This window comes from Ursus americanus, chromosome 36, assembly GCF_024610735.1.
Source record: "Ursus americanus isolate L20-20 chromosome 36, mUrsAme1.1.p, whole genome shotgun sequence".
Classification (NCBI taxonomy): domain Eukaryota; kingdom Metazoa; phylum Chordata; class Mammalia; order Carnivora; family Ursidae; genus Ursus; species Ursus americanus.
Window position 1 is genome coordinate 20713258 of NC_142162.1, and position 11017 is coordinate 20724274.

An 11017-nucleotide genomic window follows, 5' to 3' on the forward strand; every position below is an offset into this window, starting at 1 on the left:
ATAAGAGATTCTTCTTTTTAATGAAAGAATCAAAGCAATGTTCCTCTAAAGTACAAATTCTCTGAGAACTTATAATTTTATTAAAATGATGTTTCAACTCCTCAAACGTACCCATAGCATAAACTATATATCAGTGTCCATATTACATGGTTGTAAACTATAGTGACTAGATTTATGTCCAACAGTTTGAGAGCTCACTCTACCAATGGCCAAAAAGTAGCAGTGCACCTGTATTTTTTCTACTGACCGAGGAAAAGAAATGCTTTTCCAGACAATACTTCCTCCATCAACCCTCAGATTCTCAAAAGTTTTAGCTTCTTATTCTCATTGACAATTTTTAAATGGATCTTAATGAATTAATGTAGTTTTAATTTATTCAAACTTTTTTTTCACCAAGTATGAAAAATGTTGAAATGGCACATTAAAAGAAATAATTTTTTTAAAATATCGGTAATACCTTACAGAAAGCTCACTCCAGGAGACATGATGTTAGTGACATGGGCAACTGGGCAATAATTCAGGAGTCTATGAAAACAGCCCATGCCAGACATGATAAGAACCCTAACTCCAGCAAGAGTAGAGAAAATGGGGGAAAGATGAAGAATATAGCAGACACTCAACAGCCATTTTCCTACCCTACTTCCCTCCTGGCAGACGACTACAGGGGCCCAGAAAGAGCCTGGCTATGTGACCCAATCCAAAGCAAGAGACCTCATGCTGGTGGGGGGCGGGGGGGGGGGGAGAGAGAGAGAGAGAGAGTGTGTGTGTGTGTGTGAGTTGGGGTGGGGTGTGGTGGTAGTTGGCTAGGTATTCCTAGAAAGGATTTTCTACCCTGATAAAAAGATTGAGCATTATGAATCAGGGGTCACTACATCAAAAACTAATGATGTACTGTATGGTGACTAACATAACATAATAAAAAATTAAAAAAAAAAAAAAAAAGACTGAGCGCTGCACGGAAGAACCTTACCTTTTCGGCTTCCGGACATTGTCGCGTGCTGTATTGCCACGTGCAGCCCTGGGGAGAAGACCCAAAAAGTTTCAGAAAAGCCGTCACAGAGTTCTGACAGCTCTGCACTGCCGCACTAGAGCTCGAAATAACAACTCTAGAACCTCCAAGGGAAGTTCCCAAATCCTTGGCGTGGAGGCAGCTTTTAGTCAGGTTGGTTATTACTTGCAGCTGGAAGTATAAACAGACCGGAACGGACGGATGAAGGCTGGTAGGATTCGGTAGGTGGAATCCCAGCACTCGGTCAATGACCGTAGATGACGAGGAAAAGAAAGACGTGTAGCATGACTCCCAGGAAATTTAGGTCAGAGAGCTTAGGGCGTTATGATTTATAAATAGAAAAATGGAAATATAAGCAAAAATGAAGACAGCAAGAGAGTGGGGGGAAATGAGCAAAGTTTGGGACACGTTGAGGCATGGTAATATTCATTTTCTCTGGGACAGTCACGTGACTGCGTGCAGGTGTGGGTTGTCGTCCTAGAGCTCAGACCTTAAACGTATGGAGTAGATCAGTAGGAGACAAGAGAAAATACATATGGTCTCTGCCCCCGGTGGCGGAGCTCCTGAAACCCTTTAATTTCCTAGGTTATAGGAGTCCTAGGAGCATCTTTTTTTTTTTCCACGTGAAAATAAAAGAAACATCATTTTAAATGGAGTTGGAAGCCCTGAAGTGGGGGGGCGCAGCCGCGCACTACCGCTCAGGGCAAGAAGCACCCCACGCATCCTCCGACGGAAGCAGCTCACTGTACACACCCCAGCAGGAGAAAGGAAGAATTTCTCGCTGCCCAGCAGCAGCCCGGCTAATGAAAACAGCGAAAGGGCCACTCCCGGCTTCCTCCTTCCCTCTATTAAATCGAGCCCTTCTCTTCTGTTCTCTGGACTCGCCTGTGGTTCACCATAGTTTGCTTGTCCTAAATTACAATTCCTCTGCTAGTCCCAAATGCACTCCTTTTGCTGGTAAAATAACTGGCTCCCATGTACGGCCATATCGCCCTGAACGCACCCGATCTCGTCTAAAGTAACTGGCTCCTTTTATTAAGGTCAACAATCCATGGTGACCAAATATGAGGCTGGGAAAGAGAGGAACCACTGAGGAACTAATGACCCCCAGAGAACTTGAGCCCTTTGTGCTCTCAGCTTCTATGAGTCTTTTCCTTTTAGTTCTGGAAGTGTCTTCTCAGATCTGAGCTCCCTCATTTTGGTTGAGCTCTCCAACTTTACTTGGGATCTGTTTAAAGGCTTTGTCTTTCCTGGGGCGCCTGGGTGCCTCAGTTGGTTAAGCGGCTGCCTTCAGCTCAGGTCATGATCTCGGGGTCCTGGGCTCGAGCCCCAGTGGGGCTCCCTGCTCCGCTTGGAGTCTGCTTCTCCCCCTCCCTCTGCCTTTCCCCCTCCCCCTGTTCACGTGCTCAAGCGTGCTCTCTCAAATAAATTAATAAAATTAAAAAAAAAAAAGGCTTTTACATTGAAAACCGGGGATGTACTGTATGGTGACTAACATAATATAATAAAAAATCATTATAAAAAAAAAAAGGCTTTGTCTTTCCTGATGAGTACTCATTTGGATTTTTTGAGCCTCTGGCTTTGAATAAGGGGATCCCAATCTCCCAAATACTCTCAGGAGAGTTCTCTGGGACCCCGACCTTTTTTATGTGTAAAAAGTAGGGTCTCTCCTCGTGTTATTTGTAACTAATTGGACCAACTTAACCAAAGATAATTTAGAACTCTAATAAAGTTCACTATAGGGAACTTTAAATCTCCTCAAATTTGCTTTTTTAGAACGAAATTAGAAGTCCCACTGCTCTAAAGTAAACTGAATGGGACGCCCATTTCAATTGGTATCACGAGGCTTCCAAGCATATTCAGGACTCTAAAACTGCCTTTTTACAAAATGCTATTTCTAAATTGACCAAGGAAAGTACACAACTGAAAAAAAAAATAGTAAATAGGCATCGGAGGCCCCTTCACCCCTGAGTCCTCCACTAATCTTCAATTCCCCTACTGCACCTCCTTTGTACCTTTCATTTCTTCATTTCAACCCTCTAACTGAATTTCCCTTTTTTCCCAAACCTCTCTCTACTTCCTCCTCCCCCAAACCCATGAGAACCTGCCCCTTTAAAATTAGATCCTCTGAGAGTCCTGCTAACCCCCTAATTTCCTATGTCCTCTGGACTGACGCCAAACTGTGACCTAAAGTCAAAGATTTTCCTAGAGTTACTAAAGATCCTCATAGATTTGCCAAGAAATTTAATTTAGTCCAGACTTACCGACCAGGTTTCTCAGATTTGTACCTGCTAGTTCTCAGGCTCGTGGGCAGAGGCCAAGTCCAGCACTGGGTGGGAACAGCTAATGGGCACGATCCTGAAAAATCTCTGAACTGCAAGTAAGAGACCAGCCCCTTGCCTTGCCATGTGTTCTGGAGCAGCAATCACTAATTGATGTCACCTGGCAATCCCTAGGGCTTTCCCAAAACCTGTTGATTGAATAAGATTCAGGCCTGTACCCAGAAGCCCACTAAGCTTGTGTGTGAATGTTATAGCCGGTCCCAAATTGTTTTTAAGGAAAATTCTGGTCCTCCTGTGGATGTTGAATTCAACTCAGCTTTCACCTTCATGCTCCTTAATGGGTGAAACCAGGATCTTTCCCCTCTCATTAAAAGGACCAACACGGTGGGGGGCCTGGGTGGCTCAGTTGGGTGAGCGTCTGACTCTTGATCTCAGGGTCGTGAGGTCAAGACCCGTGTTGGGTTCCATGCTAGACTTGGAGCCTAAAAAAAAAATGGGGGGCCATGTCTTCTCCAGCTCTCATTGAGCAATCAGCTCACACGCCCCCAGATGATTCGACTAAAAGGTAGACCACTACAATCCTTGATTTTCAACTCCCATGAATGGAACCTTGCAAACAAAACCAATCCCCTCTCCCCATCTTTGTCATTATTACCAAAAGTAAGAGACCGGAACAAAGACTATTGCAAACATAAACTCAGACACCTTCCGTTCTCCGACAAGTCTTCCCAATGCCCTCCTAACTGCCAGTTATGGGACTCTGAAGAAATTCAGGAGGTTCTTCCCAATCCTGCCTCTTAACCAGCTTAGAGAAACAACACCAAGCTGGGAATGAATCCTAACACCGGGGCTAAGCTCGTGGTGCTCAACCCTACTGTTACCACACAGCCCTGCCTTGGAGTACTAACACGGTTCTCCTCAGTTCCTCGACCCTTGGTTATTTACTGGGCTGAGATTTCTCAGAGAAATATCATATTGTAATTTCTTCCTCCTGAAAGGGGGAGATAATTCAAGAGTTTAGAGCAGCAACCAAAATATCTAATCAGCTGACTCAATGCTTCAACATCTTTTATTTGCACCATCTCTGATGGCAGTAGAGCTAATTTTGAGGACACTAACCGTTTGTCCTTGTTGGACCAGCTGCCTCATCTTCATGGACAATATTCTTAACAGAAAATTGGCAGAATCCATAGCACGGTTTTATTTTTCCTATAAAAATCCAAGTAGTGGGTCACCTGGGTAGCTCAGTTCGTTAAGCATTTGACTCTTGGTTTTGGCTCAGGTCATGACCTCATGGATCATGGGCTCTGCTCAGCAGGGAGTCTGCTTCAAGATTCTCTCCCCCTGCCCCTCCCCTCACTTTCACCTCTCTCTCTCTCTCTCTTTCTCTCACTCAAATAAATAAATAAATCTTTTAAGAAATCCAAGTAGATCCCTCAAAACATTTCCCCAGAATCAATACCCTCTAAATAAAGAGGCCCTTCAAGGCATCAAGCCCATAAGAGAAGATTATAAGGCTCAGGGCCTCTCATCCCCTGTACTAGTCCTTGCGATAATCCTATTTTGCCTGTGAGGAAACCCAGTGGCCACAAATCGAGATTTGTTCAGGATCTCCAAGCCATAAACAATATTATTATCCTTTGACACCCTGTAGTTCCAAATCCCCATATTTTGTTAGCCTCCATCCCCACTGAAAGCAACTTTCCCACTGTGATTGATTTGTGTAGTGGATAAATCATCCACTTTAACATCCCTGTGGATAAGGCCAGTCAATATCTCTCTGCCTTTGCTTGGGAAGGAAAGTGATACATCTGGACGGGACTGCCCCAGGGTTCTACCAAAAGTCCTTCCTGCTTCTCCCAAAACTTAAAGGCAGATGTAGACAATATAAAGTTACCTGCAGGTTCTGTTTTATTATAACACATACACAGTATGCTCTCCTGCTTCCCTTCCCAGGCCTCTTCTCTGGGAGACAGCACCCACCTGTTAAAACTTTCAGCCTGAAAGGGACACAAAGTTTCCAAGGAGAATTACAGAATTGTTTGTTCAAACTCCAGCTTCTTATTTGAGGCACCTGATTTCAGAACAAAAGTTACACTTAGATCCAAAAATAGGCTTCATGGCAATCTGAACTTTCCCAAACCCCAAACTAAGTACTAACTATCAGTTTTTCTTGGGCTAACTGCCTACTGTTGAAAGTGGATTCCAAACCTGTTATGGCCCAACCCCTGTATGTCGTATTTAAAAACAACAAATCTGTCTCTATTATTTGGGAGAATTGGGATGAGGGCCTTTAAGGCCCTTAAAGAAAGCTTGATAAGTCTCCCTGTCTTTGAACATGACCTGCCCTTTGTCCTTTGCCTCCACAATCCGCATCACACTCAACATCTTTCAGGCCATCATCTGTTGCTAACTACTTCTCGTGTAATTCGTGCCCTGGAATAATTTTAACTCTGCCACCCTTCTTGCCTCCTCATGACTGCTTGACGTGCACGATCATCTTCTGACCCCACACCCCCAGCCCCATGATGACTTCTAATAAACGCCTTTGAACAACACTGACTATTCATGGTAAACCAATAGTTCTTAATTTAAAAGGTGAGAACAGTTAAATATTATGATGGGTATGCTATTGGAACTGCTTTCGAAGTCCCTGAGGCAGCACCTTGGCTCTGGGCTACCTTAGTCTGGCAGGCTGAATTGTACTTTGGCTTGGGCCTGCATTTTAGCCAAGGGCAAAACTGCAAATATCTAGACAGGGTTTTTGTTTTTGTTTTTGTTCTTTTAAATATTTTATTTATTTATTTGAGAGAGAGAGAGAGAGAGAGTGAGCAAGAGAGAGACTGCATGAGTAGGGGGAGGAGCAGAGGGAGAGGAAGAAGCGGACTCCCTGCCGAGCCTCAATCTCAGGGCCCCTAGATCATGACCTGAGCCAAAAGCAGACGCTTAACCTACTGAGCCAACCAGATGCCCCTGGAACAGTTCTTAAAGAGCAAAGGAAGAAGTTCTCATGAAGAAACTAAGAAAAACATGAAAGATTGGAATCTACTCAGAAAGGTTTAGTAGAAACCAAAGAATAGAGTTACACAGAGGAAATGGTCGATAGTATAAAATGCCACGAGGGGCTGAATGAAGTACAAGATTATAAATCAGAGGCTAAAAAGGGTTAGCCACTTGCCCAAGAGAGGCAGTCATCAAAAGTCAGTTTAGGCAGGGACAATATTCACAGAACAGTACATTCTAATATAAAAACTGCACATATGCTACATAGTAATTTAACCGAAAGAAAGATTTGAGGGGATTTTTAAGTAAAATTGACAGTGAACTCAGAGTTCAGAATCTCTTTTCTCGGATAACAAATGACAGTTTAAAAGGGGAGGATCACCAGTAGCAACTAAACTTGGAGGGAGTCTATTTCTCACCAAGAACATTTTTAAAAAGAAGGCAGAACAAAAAAACCAAAGGTTTTCCGGTGGGGTTGGTGCCATTCCCAGCCCCCTCGTGCATCCTGAAAGTAATACCTGAAAAGGAAGGGAAGTCAACAAATACCTCACCGATAGCCCCAAATTTTAGAAATACGCATGTAGCAAGGGAATGAGTAGGCAACTGCGGGAAAAGTCTTAAGAATACAAGCCCCCTCCTAAGGCTTCAAAACCTCAGTGGAAATAGTTACCAGAGCCTTAGCATTTTGGGTGTGTCCGGGCAAAAATCAAAGTGGGAAGAGAAAGTGACTAGAAACAACCAAAGCTATTTACCTTCAGCAGCTAAACAAGGACTTAGCAGTGCTGAAGTGAAAAGAGAAGATAAAGAAGACACAAGCTGCGGTGAGGGTGGGGTAAGGCATGGGGACAGGTTCAGTGGCTGGCGGAAACCTGCCCCAACTACGAAGGATTAACCACAAGACCCAAACTGATGTGTATTCGTACGCTTTCCTCCTTCTGGCCTGGCGGAATGCTAGAAATAAAGACTAGGAAAAGACAGCTATAATTCAGGATTAAATTTCGGCTCAGAGCTCAATGCCCAGTGGGAGAACAACTCTCAAGTCCTACCTCTCCCTCCTCACCCCCATGGGAACAGATGTACTCCCACCAAGTGGAGGTTGTTTTAAAGGACAGGTGCATGGGGCGCCTGGGTGGCACAGTGGTTAAGTGTCTGCCTTCGGCCCAGGGCGTGATCCCGGTGTTGTGGGATCGAGCCCCACATCAGGCTCCTCTGCTATGAGCCTGCTTCTTCCTCTCCCACTCCCCCTGCTTGTGTTCCCTCTCTCTCTCTGGCTGTCTCTATCTCTGTCAAATAAATAAATAAAATCTTTAAAAAAATAAAAATAAAATAAATAAATAAAGGACAGGTGCAACTTAATTTCAGTTTTAACACCCTCTGACCTGCAATCTGCCCTTCAACCTCACCTCACTCCCAGTCCTGGCTCAGCACTGATTCTCTCCTTTGCAAAATGACAACCATTTTGAAAAATCTTAATTCTACCAACTTCCTCCATGAGATTGCATAAGGATTAAATAGAATAATTTGTATAAAATATGAACCTTACAAAGTCTAGTGCATGGATACAAAAACTGCTTGTTGCTGTTATTGCTATTTTGTATTTGGCAAACGTGCTCACATCTTTTTCTAAGATAATGTCTTCTAAAGCTCATGGCTGAACTGCCCTCCCGCACTGATCTCTCTTCACCTCCTGAAGGACTGTCAAAATATTTCCAAAGCCCTGGCAGGATGGATGTTCACGGGATGTCTCTGTTTTCCCTGAGATTCTTGGGCTTTAAAAAAACCACCTTATACATTATTGTATTTGCAAACTGGTTTCTTAATAAAGTTATAATTTGACATTGTGGCATCATTGGATTTTTAACAAAACCTCAGTGCTGACTTTGCAATTATTTCATTTCCTATTAAAAATAGTGAAGTTACAATTTGTCCAGCTTACCTGGAAACAATATTGCCCTCAGTTGTTTGGTAATTGGGTAGATATTTATTGTCACATCCCACGCTCTCTGTATAAACACTTGATATTAGTAGCTATTCATAACTGCAGCTTGGCATGTCCACGGAATTAAACAAAGTAATTAATTTAGTTTCAGGCATAAAACAAGGAAATATGCAGGGCTACTGAAGCAACGTGAACATGTGAAAGCTCATAGAATTATTACAAGAACAAAAAAAGTATGTAGCCTGCAGTAATAAAGTGATTTTTAAATTATTTTGTCAAAGAAATACATTTAGTTTTTCATTAATAGCCTTAAAGACACAAATTTTAATATTTCTCCCTTACATTATCAGGCTACTTTCCATACATATTGACCAGAATTGTTCTGCTTGTAAGACCCCCAACTAAACTACCACATGTAAGGAGTATAATTTCTTATGTGTGAAAATCTCCTTATTCTACTATGGGAAAATATCTACCAGGATAATATCATTCAAAACAACCTGTTATCTAGAGAGAACATCTTGGGAGGAGAACAATGATGAATGTAACCAAAGCTAAGATGACAGAGAGGAAAAAGGAGAAGGAACTCTTATTTTCAAAATGTAACCTAGTTTAGACATCTGACTTGGTATCTTGACTGCCCTATCAGACAGAAGAGAATTCTATCCTTTGCAACGTGCTTCGAAATATTTAAATGAAAAATGCTGTCCGTCATGGAAGGAGAATGAAGCCTTCGAATCAACTTTTATGTAGTTATTTACATATGCCACATCTGGATTTCCGATCTTCAGATGACTGCAATATAATAAGCAATGATAACACTATGACTACAGTGGATAAAAGTTAATCTTTCACAATTCCAGACTTGATTTAGAATCTTGCCATATCATTATTATCATGAATTATACTGAAGCTACGTAAGAATCCCAGCTGAAGTGTATATATTGGTCAAAGGCCGGTAGCAGAGCATTTAGTAAGCCTAAAACTAAAACTAAAAATTAAAATGATACATGAAGAAACAATTCAACATTGAAAAGATGAACAAATAATAGGCAAATGACTAAAGATGTACATATCCACTATTGAAATAGTATTTATTAATAAAGCATCGACTTATGCCTTGCATGCTTTGTGTGTTTTGGGATAAGAGGACAGAAAGAAGGAAACAAGAAAGTAAAGCAGGGAGCAAAGAAGAGAGGGAGGGAGGGAAGGAAAAAGAAAAGCAGGCAATCCAAGGGGGAAGTGAAGTCAGGTGCAGGGACCACCTTTTTGTAGCATAATTTTTTTTCTCAGACCTTCGAAACAATCATTTTTCAGGATGTTAAATAACAGAGACAAAATTAACTCCTAACAACTGAGAAGTCTTCATTCATGGAACAGCAAAAGGGCCAGTCATTCTAAATGCCGTATTCAGTAAAGGTGAGAAACAGAAAACTTTGCTAAATATAATAATTAACAGGAAGAAAGAAAAAGCTATGTAGGCATTAAGGCACCTTTGGCTTTGGAAATCTCCCACTGGTAGTTAACCCCTTCCTCTCCCTCTTTCTCTCTCCAGCCCAAAGAAGGTTAATATTTTTCCCTTTGTTTTGTCAAACCTCACGAATCATTTTGGTCGTTCATTTAAAATACAGAAGTCTGGGGCGCCGGGATGGCTTAGTCAGTTAAGCATCTGCCTTCTGCTCAGGTCATGATCTCAGGGTCCTGGGATTGAGCCCCATGTCAGACTCCTTGCTCAGCAGGGAGTCTGCTTCTCCCTCTGCCTCTGCCTGCTGCTCTCTCTGCTTGTGCTCTTTCTCTCTGTCAAATAAGTAAATAAAATCTTTAAAAAAATAAGTAAAATAAAATTCAGAAATCCTTGAGGGCTGCTGCTGTTTCCATGCCAAAGGCCATAGGACTTCTGCTGCCCCATTCAACGGAGTCATTGTGAACAGTAGCTCAGAGTTGTCCCAAGTCATTAACGGAACGCTGCTCCTCAGCCTTCTGTCTTCACAGCTGTGTTTAGCTCTCATTTCTGATGAACTGAAGCTGCCGGATTGGGCGGAAAAACCCATCCTATATTTTCTTTTGACCCCGTCAATAATAAACATGAGTTTCAGAAGAACCAATAGCTCAAAAATAATTAACTTATCCCACCACCTTTTCTACACACACACCCTTTTCAAACAAATAAACAAATAAATCCATGTCAATGACAAACCTTAGTAATTTTTCTAGCTTCATAAAATTATCTTACTGCTCTAAAGTTTGACATTTCTCTTTGGTTTCCAATAACAGTCAAAAGACTGCCTGAGAGGGGCGCCTGGGTGGCTCAGTCAGTTAAGCGTCCAACTCGATTTCAGCTCAGGTCATGATCTCAGGGTCGTGAGATCAAGCCCCATGTTGGACTCTGTGCTGGGGGTGGAGCCTGCTTAAGCTTCTCTCTCTCTCCTTCTCCCACTGCCCCTCCCCTCCTCCCTCTCGAAAAGACTGTCTGGGTTTTTTGTTTGGGGGCTTTGTGGGGGGCAGTAGTATGTTGTTGGAGCTGTTGCTCTGGGTTGGGTGGTTGGTTGGTTGGTTGGTTTGATTGGGTTTTACCATTAGACTCTCTATTGAGAATTTAAAAGCAAAACTTATTAATGTAATTTCTCTTCCAACATCGTATTCTTCCTCATTAACCTGCCCGGGTTATTTGGCCGAGCCACAAGACATTTTCATTTTGTATAATTCTATGGTTACATTCAGCCAAAATCAAGGACCAAAGTACATGAAAAATATGATGAGGGACATTTTACCAAACCAATATAT